The 14,777-nt window shown below is 44.5% G+C and overlaps 1 protein-coding gene across 3 annotated transcripts in view; it reads right to left on the reverse strand.

The window, feature by feature from the left end:
- Positions 1-14,777, reverse strand: part of Bru3 (CUGBP Elav-like family member bruno 3) — a 714,599-nt gene that overhangs the window by 423,262 nt on the left and 276,560 nt on the right. The gene's annotated exons all lie outside the window — the stretch shown is intronic.

Consider the following 14,777-nt stretch of genomic DNA (forward strand, 5'->3'; position numbering starts at 1 on the left):
ACCGGCCAGTTCGTGAGCCAGACATATTGGAGGCGCTATTAGCCCAACCGCGGTCGTTTCGCTTACACCGGAACGTGCCGTGCCTGGCGGATGCTGCCATTCTCGTTCGGTTAGGCGCTACGCATCTTGCGTTGCTTAGCAACTGCGCCGCAATTTTTGGCGCGAAAATATGCTTTCGTACGTTTACATAAACTTTCAATGCCGTGGGATGTTGTGTATTTAGTCTTTAGAAATCATGATTGTTAAAATTGGTCGTTTTACTTTGTGAATGTGAAAAGAATGGAGCGTGACGCGGATCACGCATCGGTGGTTCGAGCTCGTCGGTGAAGATTAGTGGGTTGTACGAAAAGATTGTATCATCCGCTTGCCCCGGGATTGTAAGTCGTCCGTAAGCTATCTAGAAAACGGCGTATCGTGGCAACACGGGGAAACAAAAGTGCTTTCTGAACGCGGCACTCGCTAAAAGCATCTATAGACTCTGAGAGTACGATAATAACGTTCGGTTACTGGGTTGGCACAGCTGGTAGGAGTGCCGTATTATCGTTCTGGTAGGGCTGCCGGCAGCAACGGTGCGCCACACGTGAAACAGGCTCGGCTCGGGCCACTTTATATTCAAAGCGCAGGCGGACGTCTCTGAAAATGCAATCGCAAAATACAATACCGTGCATTACCTATACACTGGTGCGCCCCAGAAAGAGATATCGTAAAAGATGATGTTATACATTATGCGGCGCGAGGCTTCCAATTCCCTCTCCGCCCTGTCCCTCCTACAACTCGCGTCCCTTCGCTCCACCCCCTCCCCTCGCCGTCTGCTGCAACGTCCGTACCACCAACGGCCGATACGTTAATAAAATTCGAGAGTTGAAAGAGGCGCGCTATGGATCTACGTATTCCACCCACGATATTGGAGTATCCCCAAGGAAAATCCTATTCCACTTTCTCCTCTCCTCGGTCCCGTCTTCGGGATACAGGCGAAGATACGTGAAAAATCGTTTCCGAAGTCTCCCGGCTTTTATAATTTATCGACAGCGTCGTTTGTTTGCGCTGCTACCGGAAACAAAATTCCTCGGCCATTTCCGTTTGAATCGGGAATCGCGAGGTACGGTATTAATTTCTCGGGTTCGCGACGAAACGTGCTCGTTTTCCCAACCGGGGATTAAAATCTCAACGTTTAGACGATCTCATAAATAATACTATTTGCCCGGGGATTTTCTACGGATTCCATAAAACTAGCTGCATAGAGTGTTTGTTACGAAATTACGAACTTTTGCTCGTGCCGCTACGCGAAGATATCGCAACTATTCTACCGTGGCGCTTTTAGGCGTCGAAACAATTTTCTAAGAATGCTTTTCGTCGTTCCTTTGTCGGAGGAACGATCACGGTCATTCCTATCGTACTAGACAGTCCTTAGAACCCGTCTGTTAAACTCTTTTTCTTGCACGAACGTCTGCGTTTGATGTGGACATCGATGCAAGTAGAAACAGTCGATGGTGGTCAAACGCGTACGCCGATCCGACAAATATTTAATTATACATCGATTTACTTTTTTCTCGAGCATTTCTGGAATTTGAAATATTTTTCTTATTAGAGTGGCGATAACCTGTACTGTTGTATAATAATAAACATTTCTGACACGGCCTCCAAACGCGTAACTATAGAAGCAATTGTTAATCGTGTCCTCTCGGGAACAGTTTCTATTATTCGATCAGATGTCAATGGTTCCTCCTCGAGAGCTTACGACTTGTCTATGTTTTGCTACGAGCAGAAAATGAAGTTTTCGTCGTTTACGAGAGTTCTTGCGAACAACACTGATAAAGACAAGAACTTAAGTGATTAAGCTGTACGAAAGGAAAGCTTCGGCGGTTCGGTGGTTTGCATTAACGGTCTTGACTCCGGGAAAGTGGGGCGTATTTCACGGGGAATTGCTGTCCACATCCACCATCGAGTAAGAAATAGAGCCGCGGCGAAGCGTACCCCGTATTCCCATGCTCTCGGTTCAATTACAAGCCGGTAAGGTTGTTAACAATTCACGCGCGTTTCATTAAATCACCTTCAACGTGCCGTAAAATATATTTCTCATCGTCACAATTTTCATCGGCGCTATAAATCGTATTTTTCTGACCGGAGCGACGAGCATAAATTCCGCGAATACTTTAAACCTTTCATGCGTGCGCCAGCAACCAGAAACGCGTATGAATAAAATATACACGCGTCGAAAGTTTGCAATTTCTTGCGCGATCGAAGCTATTTAAATATTAAAGCCGCGAGCGTTCGCTTATAAAATCGGTACGGAATTCGAAAACAGGCGGACCCGTAGGAAACGGGACAAAACTAAAAAAAAGGAAAAGAGAACACGCGTACGCTGAAAATGCGAAACGAGGAGGGCAGTAAAACGATCTGTTTTCGAATCGTACAGTTTGTATCGTGACTCGCGATCCGGGGAGGGTGGGGGAGAAAAAATTTCCACGTGCTCGTATCGGTGCACGCTATCTCGTGCAAAGGGATTTCAACGGAAGGTTTCCACTCAATGACGTCGACGGTGCAATACCCGGTTACTCGACTTCCCTTCCGATAACGGTAATGGATCGAAACGCGGAATAAACTCAATTTGTTCGAAACCAAATTATTCAGGTTGAATCTCGGCGATGCCAAAAATAAGGGACGATAAATCGATCTTAACCAGACTGTTGATTGCAAGATTTCAACTATTCGATTACCTTTAGAAATTAAACATGAATAAGGGCAATTTAGTGAAATTATCAAAAACTTTCGAAAGACACAATATCCTTTAGTGGCCAGTATTATCGATCCAGATTCCGATTGGCCTATTTCGAAACGCGTGGCCGAAACGAACGGGATGAAAAACGCGAGTAGCGAGTCGGAGAAAGGTTCGTGCGATGGAAAAGATTTCCATGCGTGCATACCGTAGCGCGTTATCACGTGCAAAAGGGATTTCAACGGAAGGTCTCTGGCCAGTGACGTGGACTAGGCAATACCCAGTTCCCCGTTAACCCGAGTTCTCTTCAGTCCGGTAAGAGGAAGGGCTCAAAGGAAGGAATAAGGCCGAGGTGCACGAAAGGGAGCGTTTCACAACCGTTCGTTATCAGGATGTGAGAATTGCACGGGTGGGTATGGATAAGCCGGGTGCACAATGAGGTTGAATGTAGATCGTCGATGCCGGGGGTGGGGTACGGAGCAAAGAGGACTACGAGGAGAGGTGAGGTCTGACGTGGAGAGAAGTGGAAGAAGGAAGAGAGTCTCGACCGTAGAAACGACGGTAGGAAGGGCCGACGGCGAAGTGCAGTTAGGGGGCGATCAGGATACAGAGAGGTCTGCGGTACCCGCGGCTACTCTTCTCTGTCTGGGCTTCATCCGGGAAGCTTTGCATGGAAATGCCACCGCTGAATAACCCACCGCCGCTAACTTCAGCACAATGGCCGTCACATTATGTTGCGTCAGAAAGCACCAACGCTGGGGAACCGAGCTGAACCAACGATCTCCCTGCATCCCTGCATCTCTTTCTCCGTCACTTTCTCACATTCTATCTCTAGAGTTCCGTGACTCTTCGCGTCCTGCGTTGTTCCTTCTTCTTTCACCGCCGGGATCGCTATCTACAGGTACCACGAGTCTCTCCAGAACACGTGTGAAAAGGAGCCCGATTCGGATACGTTGCGCCCTAGCGATCTATTGTAAACCATGAAGAATTCATGCTCGGGCCTTTCTGCGTACGATAACGTTGCGTTTTGCCTCCCAACGTGCAATACGCGCGTATTCGAATTACCTAAGAGTGCTTCAGGATACCACGCGTCGCTTTAATGTTATTTTAATCGAAGATGCTCATAGTAAATGCATAGAAAATGCAATCGTATTCTTTTTAAACGCAACACTATTATTTTTATTGAACTATCGCAGTGGAAACTAGGACTTTTACATGCCCGAAATCTAATCAGATATTCGTCGTACCGTGAATCAGGTATGTACATGCCAGTATCGATAACCAATTTTTGCACTCGTTGGTGAGCAAAATTTTGACGCCGCGATTACCCTATATTAAGGGCTGCAAGAGAGTTGGCGAGCTGCCAATGTACACAGAAACGAACGTCTCCAAAGTCAGGTTACATCCGATACTGCTAAGAAACGTCTTCCATCTCGAATCAAGGATTGACCATAAATTTCTGTATTTGTATGATGGTCGGTCTTGACGCCAAGGAAAACAAGTTAGTACCAATTTCGCGAGGGGCCCCTCCGGGTGTGTCACGTAGTACCAAAAGGGAGGGAATCGTCTAGGAATAACAGCAATTACTCACTGAGAACGTGCGACTTGATACAAGAGCCATTCCTCTGGCAGCTCCTCCTCCGATAGGTCGTCTTAACCGCCGCGGGCGCGTGGAGCTCGGAGAGTTAATTGCAGAGCTTTGTCTGAGTCGCGGTGATACATGCAAGCGTACCTTCTCTTGCCGTGAAGGATGTCGTCGAGGGTCGATAACGTCGTCTCGAGATGAAACTGTCGCGCTTGCTGACGTACATTTAAATGGGTCAACTTGATACGACTCCCCGGGTTTAGTGTGTCTTTCGGAAAATTTTGACGAGACGCGACGGTTCGACTCGGATCGTTAACTTTCCGCGGTCTTCGGTTCCCTGGCTGGAATAACGAACACCGACGTATCAAGATTCGTGGAATCGCCCGGTGTTAAATCCGTCTGGACGTTTACGCGACGAATTATCTTCGCGTTGGGAAATCCTCGGTCAAGCGTGTACACGCTTAGTTGGGAAATTTCAGGGGCTAATGACGGTCCTCGAGCCCCGGCCGACGATCGTAAATTAGAACTTTTCGGGAAAATTGATTAAAAATAGTTGCACGTTGCGTGTAAAAACGCGGCATGGATCGAGAGGACACGACGAGCGTCGAGAATAAAAAGCGAAAGTCAACGATAGGACAGTGACGTTGACGAAGTAGAAATATCCAGCAGTGGCGTGTGTGTAGATTGATAGGGTAACCCTGCGTCGCTATAAATACAACGGGGCAGACCGAAACTTTGCATCCCGAGGCATGCAAGGCGATGCAAAAAGCAGCCGACAAAGAATACGGGGGCGCGACTCTCCCCGTTCGAAAAGAAGAACACAGAGGAAAACGTACATGAACAGATCCGTCTTGCGCAACATGGGGGCGGGTTCATTCGTGACTTTCGCAAGTTAATCAGTACTCTTTTGCAAGAGTTACAGCTCTACCACTAGTTGGAGCCTGGATCTTAGCAGGCTCGTACAATGGGACATAACTTTGCATAGGACACGTACACGTAACAACTAACAACTAAAGCACTCCGTGGAGTCAGCAGAACTCCACCTCCCCGGGTCCGTATTCCCGCGCACCCTGTCTTTCTCTAACTCTCGACCACAATACAGGGACGGAACGACGGAGGGACAGAGAAGGTGGAAGCAAAAGCCAAGAGAGAAGAGAACTAAGGTCGAGGAGTCCTCTTTGAGCGTGCATATGTATCCATTATGCAAATTTCGCGCCCATTATTATAAGCGAAGCCCTTGGCATACCTTGGAGACTACCGTCTAGAGCTGCCAACATTACCGCAACACGGCGACATGGTCCAAGAGGACAAATTCAATTAGGACTCGGACGATAAGTTTGCGGCTGAGTCAACCGGTTGAATCGTTCCGACTGCCGCCACGAGCGTAACTTGGGATCGACTGACGAGGGTTCTACGGAGACGAGCGTTGCATGAGAATGACTCCCGCTCGCTTGAAATTCGCGTTCCCTCGTACTTATTGCCACTTTAAGTTTCTTAAACGTGCCGAATTATCCCCCAGAACTTCGCCGTTTATTTCCGACTTAACAGCGCCCTCGAATTTTGGAACGCGCCGAATCCGTCCTTCGATCGAACCAGACGTCTCTTGAGATACCCTGTTAGTCGCTATTTGCGATTGCATCGATCTTTTCTTCATTTTGTATTTTACTTCTTTCTGTCAGTAGATTCATAATTCAATTCAATTCGTTTAATTCTTTTTAATTAGATTATATTATTACATCTATCTCACATTAATTCTTGCTCTATCCGCCAAAACATTTGCGATGAAAAATAAAAAATAGTAACGAGTAATAAATTTGCAAAAATTATTTACCGTTGCGAGAAGCAATTATAAGTTCTGATAAATGGGAACAAATTTTTATCTAAATCCGTAGCAGATTACAAGATCTAAGTTTCTCCGCAAATACTAGGTACCTAAGCTCTCCGTGTCTAATTAATCGCACCTAGTTGGCGTCCACCTCGGATCCATGTCGTTCATTTATCCCTTCTGAATCTATAGTTTTATCCCCCTTAAGCACCCTTCCTTACGAAGATTCTCATTACTTAAGGCAGCACATTACCATGTTGATTTCCTGCGGGAACAGTTTCGGAAAGTTTCTCGAATCCATCCTGTTCCCTCATTACGGAATAATGTGGTACGATTTTCGCATAACTTGAATCCGCTTGAATCTGTCTCTAACGAAATAATTAATAACGAATCGCTTGTTGCGTTCACCGTTATTATCTAACGACCCCAGCGTTTGTATGCTTTTAAACTCGTTAGCCCATTCCGTATCGTTTGAGCTCTCGCCTCGAAAAGGAGTTGAAATTTTTCCAAGGAAGGCCTACGAATAGGAATTTCCGTTTCGTTTCGGGTCGTGAGATGGCGATCGAACGTGTCGTTGGAGAAAAAGAAATGTGCTGTTGTTTGCCCCGGGACACCATTAGACAGTTGCCAGGGCTACGGAGGAATTCCAATGAATCCGGGCAGAGCAGTTTTGCGTCGATGTGTTACGGGTTTGCGCTTCCTGGGCAGAACTCGTGTAAAGCTCCGTGAAAGCCATTATCGCCGTTGCCCCTTCGCGCGTTCATCGTTCTCTTTCTCTGCGGGTGTACACCGCTATTTTGGTGGGGCCAGGTTAAAGAACTTGACGGTCAGAGAACAAGGGGACGAATCGAATCGTGAAGGTCACCGGAATGGAGGGGTACCGAGCTGCTATATAGCGACAAATACTTTGTTCCGACCGGTTTCCTATCCGCCTACCCCCAATAAAAAGAAACAAAAACCCATTGTTGGCTATTCTGTGGGTGGTGGGCTGGCTAGGTGATCCATCAGGGCTCGAATGGGGAAATGCTTGGAGGTAACAGAGGATGGAACATACCGAAGCCTGTCTGGCTGACTGGATGGGGGTGAGTAATTAACCAGGCCTGCCTACTCTGTGCTTCCACTGGTCTGTCTGTTTGCACTGGAACCTTATGTACCACGGAATAACGGTTGAATCGCGGCTGTATGAACAACCTATCGAGCCGGATGCTTAATCACAAATATTGTTTGTACTTTTTCCTAATGTCAACGATTTATGGACCGGAGCTCCGGTAACGTTCATTCTTCGAAAGGAAACTGACGCGCGATATGCACCGATTTGGAGGATATTTATTCCGAGGGGGAAAAAGAATGCTCGAAAATGTTTACGCGATACGCGCCTATGTTCTTTGAGCAAGTCGGTAATTTAAACCGTATAATCGTGGTAGGATTTAATCCGTACTGTCGGTGTCCGAAGTAGAAAAATAGCTCTTTTTATAGATACCCAGAACTTTACGCGTTTTCCTAATAAAGCAACGATTATCGACCGTGTCCACGTCCGACAAATCATCTCTGAGCGATAATGCTGGATTTCGTAGGATCGAATACCATCGCGCGTTGTGTATCGATACTCGGAATCTTCTCCCAACATGGCTACGGTCCAAACGGTCTCCTTACCATCCACGCTTGGACACGCTTCCTCCTTCGTCCCCTTCTCCCTTTTTTAATCCATCAATGGCACGATGAAGGGCACACGGAGATTCAAAGAAATCTAATACCAAAATGGATTTAGCCGTCACAGGATACAGCTACTGGAGAAATAGTATGGCGTATGGGACGGGATATGGCTAAATCCATCATCTCGGCTGCCGCCACTTTCATCCCCTCCCGTCCCCCTCGACGGTGCATCGAAATGTGGTTTAAAATGTAACGCAGCCGCATCGTTGCATCATGGACGATAACGAACGAACAGCGGAGCGACCGGAAGTGTCGACGAATGCACGTAATTATACACGGCGGAGCCGAAATTGCGTGTTCTGCAACGTTTTCCATCGTGTGCCTCGAAAACTCGTTGAAATTCGTTTTTATCGTGGACACTGAACCGTCAAATACACCCTCGAATTCACTTAGTCTTAAGAGGTCGTTCCTCTGTGGCGCTATCAAAAAATCGATTCCCTCTCTCTCTCTCTTTTCACTTTTCGAAAGTACATACGTTTAATAATTCACTATTAAATTTTTGTAATTTATTTTCATTTAAAATAGTATTTCAGCGGTGCATCGTGTTCGTGTCGAACGTTATTGTAAAATGTTACTGTGTTTGGGAAAAATTTTTACTGCAAAAATGGTAATAGTTCTCGAGAATTATCTCGAAGCACTCTCGTACGGAGAACGTAGTTATTTGTTCTGGGTTTCTGGCTCCGGTCTCTTGTTGTACCATGTCCCTCAGGTGTCGGTTTTATCTACGTACGAAACTGAACAGGGAAAGTGGAGAAAGAGAGGAACGGGGATGAAAAGAAAGGTTTTTCACGTTTCGTTCGAGGCCCGCCAAAAGACTCGTCAGTAAGACTACCTGGCGGGCTCTCGGACGCAGCGGTGAAAAAACGGGAGAGGCTCTATTTTCAAACTTACGTGTACATTATTATGCGTAACATTTTTGGCCTACATCGGTAAATTCTTTAGGAACCAATTAATAAAAATTGGTTTGCCTAATACACGCGTAAAAATGTAATTTATAGTGGAATCAATAACATAGAAATCAAGAATAGTCGTACTTCTGCAAACCATTCAGAAGTAGCAGGAAGTTATAATATAAAATATTTCTAAAATTATACACGGTTGAAGGGAACGCATTCGTTCACGCGTGTGCATCGAAACTTTAACTCTGGTTTAAAATAACCCTGCGAACCTGGGTCGTTGGAGGGTTGAACGCAGTTTTCGGAATAATTTCATAGAACGACGGATTCGTGTGGTTGTTTCGGATGCGCGCGTCTTATCGAGTAACAATGAGATTTGGTCTGCAGCTGACAGATGACAGGCAAGGGAAGAAAGGGATACAGCCGAAGAAAATGCGTTCGTGACGAGAGAAAGAAGAATTCTCGGGAGTGGAGATTGCGAGCGAACCAGAGTGAAACAGGGACCCCTTTGATACACCATCGCAAAGCCGTCTTTCGCGGACGTGCAGACATCCTATTTACATTTATACCCACCTTCCGGTCTCGATGGGGGTTTGAGGATGTCGTGAAACTCGGCGGTGAGGCGTGCAGGGGCGAGGGGTGTATCTATAGGGGCGAATCGAGCGTAGAACGGGTGGATATATCCAGACACTGAAATTTTCGCTTCGATGCTTTCAACAATAACGCATCGTACATCTTCCACGGAGCGACGAGCAATATTTCAAGCGACTGTGTAGGGTTACGTGAAACGCCTGCGCACACGAGGACGTTTAAACGTGCACGTGCATCCCGCGAACACGAAGAGAAACAAACCGTGTGCCGGCGTCTAACACGATTACTCGCGTGCGCGGGAACGGGCGACAGTGATGGCTCGAATTTTCCTGAAATTTGTCACGTGCTTGTTTTATCGATGTTCCGTACACGGATATAAGTTCGCTCGTTGATAACACGCCGCTGACCTTGGACGGTTGTTCACCACAGGGCGATTAACGCGTGTCTGACAACCACTGTGAATTTCGTATTATTCACCACCCCCCGCTCGTATTGTTTTCGAAAATAATGCATCGCGTACGCGAGTCACGGGGCTTGTCGCTCGCCTTCCTAAACTCCCCCGTCGCGGTTGCAGTTAACGAGGGTAACGATGTTACGCGTGTATTAAACAGATGCGGTTACCTGAAAAAAAAGAGCTCGAATATCCCGGGAAACGTTGCTTCCCGAACGCGTTTGTAAGCGGATACAGTTTTAAAAATTCTTTGACAGCCCTGGGGCTCCTTTGTAACGTTTTCAGCCGTGAAACGCGTATAATTCGCAACTCGAGGCCGAGCTTCTACTTTCACGCGGGAAATTTCGTTTAATTTAAAATAATTCATGCCGCGTAATATAAAAAGCGATTACAAGGAACACGGAAGCAACAGAGGATTAAACAAAATATGCGGATAATTACGCGGGGACCCGCAAGCAGCGTCATTTAGCGTTCTCAACGCGAGCATGCTTTTTCTTTCTTTCTCGCTTCCGTAAACACGGCGAACACATTTCGCGCGCTGGTCGTCGGGTATTAGGTATTGGCAGGTCTGCGTTTTATCCTCCATAGTTTGATTACATTGGGTGAAAAGACGCGCGCCTTTAAAAGATAATCTATTTTCGTAATTGAAGCATGTTTTGCGTCGAAAGTTTCGAAAAGAAAAATTTACGTTTCGAAAATGCTTGCATAAATTATCTTCTCTCGTGGTTTTCCTCCATTGCAATATAAATCGTAAACTGGAGCAGTAGACATTGTTGCTTTTCGTCGTATTATTGCAAGAATTCCTATTTTAATTGTAAGATCTTGAAAGAACCTCGACGTCCAAGTTTCCTCAGACGATAATTCGACGTTCGTCGTAACTGGAAGATCGAGAATTTACCGTTTAGCGGCGGCTCGTTTCCAAGACGACGACTTTTAATAGAGACGTCTTCGACCGTAAATGCGAAACGATTTTAGTACACGAATTTGAGGGGAGTTGGAGGGAGGCGGTTAGAGCAGAGGAGGATAGAAAGGATTATTGGAGATTACTTTTGAACTTCGTCCGATTGTCAATACTCGTCCTCGTTTTACGGTGACGGCGCGATAACCCTTAATAAATGTCTCTCGGCCGAAAAACCTGCGGGGCCAAAGAAACACGAACGGAGGGATCAGCAAAGAGATATATTGCCCCGCGTAAATCCTCAATAAACCGTTACTGAGCCTGGCAATAAAACGAAACGACGCCGTCACGCCGTTGCAATTATCGTTGCTTCAGTGTCACGGTGCGCCACTCGATAGTCGTTGAACTTAACGCTATACTATTTGTACGTAACGCGAATACATCGCTACTAGACCGGGTAAAGTTTTTACATTTCGCAGGTGGTAAACGTGTCGGTGTTTTGATGGTAAATCTTTGGCGTAGACCACTTCTCGTTAAGAGATGCGTGCGTGGCTAAATAATAATTAACGTGTACATAGTTGAAGAATTTCAAAACACAAGACGTCCAACTCCCGTTTTTATCCATCTTCCTTCCAGTTATAGTGACTATAAGAACAATCCATACGTTGAAAAGTTAATTATTTAGTAATAGTAAAGTTAGAAGGGTTCTGACTTAAATTTTAAAACTAGAAATGACCATTTAATTATGGCGCGAATGCCTGTCCAAAGAATGCAACTTTGTGCACCACTGGCACCCCTTACGTGCCACGCAAAACGTCTGGCAATATTTCTTCGTTACACGCCGCCGTGTTATTAATCACTGTCCCAAAAATCAGCTATTAAAAAAATGACATAACTTCGCTTTTTGTTTGCATTTTTGGCGTTACGCCCACGCTATGTTGTTCTAGCGACTGGCTGCCAGACGACGGTTTTTACGATCGTCGGCTATTATACTTTCATAAAAAAAAAGATTTATTTTCATTTAAAAATAATCTAGTTAAAATCGTCACTGTCGCTCAGACTATTACACGAACGTCTGAGGACGATTCTGTGTGAAAAGAATAAGTAGAAAATGTGGAATTATATTGTTCAAGAGTGTATTAACGAGGAAACGATACCTTCGAAGTGCATAGTCGGTTCGAAAGTCTTTTGATGATAGAGCACTCTGCTAACTGAAAAATATAATAGAGGAGAATATTTCCGTTGAATTATCAAAACTCTCATCCGACCGCGGGTGTAATACAACCGTGCGTGCTTGGAAGCAACAAGGGTGAGCATAATCACAAGTGCAGAGAACAGCGGAACAGGTCAATTTATATTGCCGGTAAATGCAAAAAGGGTTTTATTAGCTTTTTACGCGCGCATAGGTTATGTCTTGCGCCACCTCTTGTCGTTAATCTTTGGAGTTTCGTGAGGATAGCAAATAGACAAACAGGGGCGAGCCTGCAGTGTACGTCGGCACGCGACGTGCCCGTCTATCTGGCCCATGTTTCAGTCACGGGACTCCTTTCTTTTTCGCGTCTCTGGCGAAAAAGAAGAAAGCTTACGATAAAGTCCCTAAATAATTGTGGTTGACCCCTCGGCCACATTTCTTCAACATCTCGGACCAACTGATACCAAATTACGGACCTCGGCTCGTCGACTATCGTGAAAAGATAACGCTTCTCTTATTAACGTTGACACGTTTTATCGTTTCTGTTTATAGATACTTATTATTTAAACCAATTTTGTTGAAAGTTTTTCAGTTTATGAATTATCGAACTTCTAGATAGCGTTCGTGTTTGAAAATGTACGTATAAAAAGCGATATTATAGTCTCGAGCTATGGTGTATATTCATGACGTTAACGTGTTTAGGAATATATACGTACGCGAGATATTATTTTCGGAAACGTGGATTTACATCGATCGGAAATTTTATAAACGATAGGAGTTTCAGAACTGGGTTAAACTAACATCGTACCTGATAATGTTGCTGAATTATCGCTCAACGAAAACTGATCGGACGTTGAAATATTAGAACGTGGAAATAAACAGTATGATTTATCGTGTTGTATTTCGTCTCCCATTTAGATACTATATTTTCCGTGTACAATAAAACGTTGATTAACTGGAATAATAGGAAGGTGAAGCAGAAACAAAAATAGAAAATTTGTAATAGGAGTCTTTGTCTTTACACGAAGCTACGTCTAGTAATTCTTTTCGTATAATTTATTTAGACTTTCCGATGCAATAATCAAGATCATAAAATTCTACACCTCGATAGAAATTTCTATTCGTCATTAAAAACTTGTATTTAGATCAAAATGACACATATGATAGACGTGCAATTTTAAATTCCATTCCATAGATTTTCTTGTGATCGATCTTTCGGTTAATCGACGTTCCACCGTACCTCCGGTGAAACGCTTAAAAAAACAAAACGGGGAATATTGTAAATGTTACATCGAGTTAAGCTAAAAGCATTCTAGATAATCCGACGTTTGATTCCAAAAAAAACTCATTTGGAAGTTACACATGCATATTTAACAGTTTAAGTAGTTCATTCAATGGAAAAGAAGACGGAAAGGCGTGATTGCCGTCGATGCGCAGGTTAAGTGCTTTTAACGACAAAATAGCAAGACAGCCGGCCGCGTAAAAGCCACGATGTTATCGGCAAAGGTTGCGCAGCGTGAGGGTAGAAAGGTGAATCATGAATATGCAACTAACCGCAATCGTTAAACACTTCCGTTACTCTCGATGCTTCTCGATGAATCGAACAGTGACTGCAATTGCGCTCTCTTCGACATTAGGGTCACCGACGAAGTAAATCGACTGTTTATTGTCTCGCCCGCGCATAATAATCGCTTATTAACGACACGACGATACGCGACCAAATTATGCAAGACCCTTAACTTTCGAATAGTTCAACTTGGTCCTTTTAAGACTCAAGTATTTGAGGTCTGGCTCGATTGCACCACTTGCGACACTCTGAGGCCAAGATGGCAACGAATCGTGTACAGTCAAAATAATTTTAAGAATGGTTTTCTTTTTTAATAGTATTAGAATAAGCATGGACTCTAAATGTTAAAAATATCGTGCATCGAATTGTAAGGGGATCTCTGTAAGAAGGCTTTAATCTTCGACTTCGCGATCGTTTTAATGGTTAACTAATGGTCATCAATAGTCAACAATGAGGTTGATATCGAAGTCAGAGGTCCAGTGAAGATCCAGGAATGGCCAAAAGGTAGGATCAGCCGAAATAGTCCAATTGTCCTTGACTGTTATCTTTGCGTCTCCCCACTCCTTCATTATGTTAGAAAGAGATATACGTAGACTCACTGCTGACGAGTGCTTCAGTACCCTGGGATTTCCACTTATTTATATTATTAGTACAAAATTTGCTTGTTTATTTTATTTGATTGTTTGGTGGCCATTCCACATTATCACTGTGTTTGGTTTTATTTGATTATTATAAATGTTCCCTTACTCGATTTCTTATAATTCGTGAATTTTGATAATACTAGTTGGAATAAGAATTTTATTTCTACGTTGTTGTTCAAATTCTCGTAACATTCTGCTGGTACTTTGTTTAGTTCTTTAACATTTAATTCTGCTCCATAGTCGTTTCTATTCGACTCCGAAATTTGTATGGTGCATTGACTAGGTGATCGATGATTTTTATAATCATTTGCTATTTTATTTTCACGTTACTCTGCGAATTTTTATTTCTCATTGCTCAGATATAGGTAGATTACTTCATTCGTAAGAACGGCTGTGCTCTGTCAAGCAATTATAATGAAAATAGCTTCTCTTTAACTCGCCATCTCGTTCCTTGCTTCGGTCACCACTGTTTCGTCGAACGAAACATGTGATCGGCCGTGGAGCTGGTCCGAAAGATCGAGTCGCTTTCTTCTGGTACCTCGATCGATGGAAAATGGTTCTTCGCTGGAAGGTGTGGAGCTTCCGTTTTCTGCGGAAATGCACACCTTCCAGCGGAAGTCGACCTTGTCTCACGTACTCTCTCTTTGTCACACAGCCTAAGTCTGATATCTCCTTTCGGGTCTCCGTTCGCAGCAACCTCCT

This window comes from Colletes latitarsis, chromosome 10 (assembly GCF_051014445.1).
Source record: "Colletes latitarsis isolate SP2378_abdomen chromosome 10, iyColLati1, whole genome shotgun sequence".
Classification (NCBI taxonomy): Eukaryota; Metazoa; Arthropoda; class Insecta; order Hymenoptera; family Colletidae; genus Colletes; species Colletes latitarsis.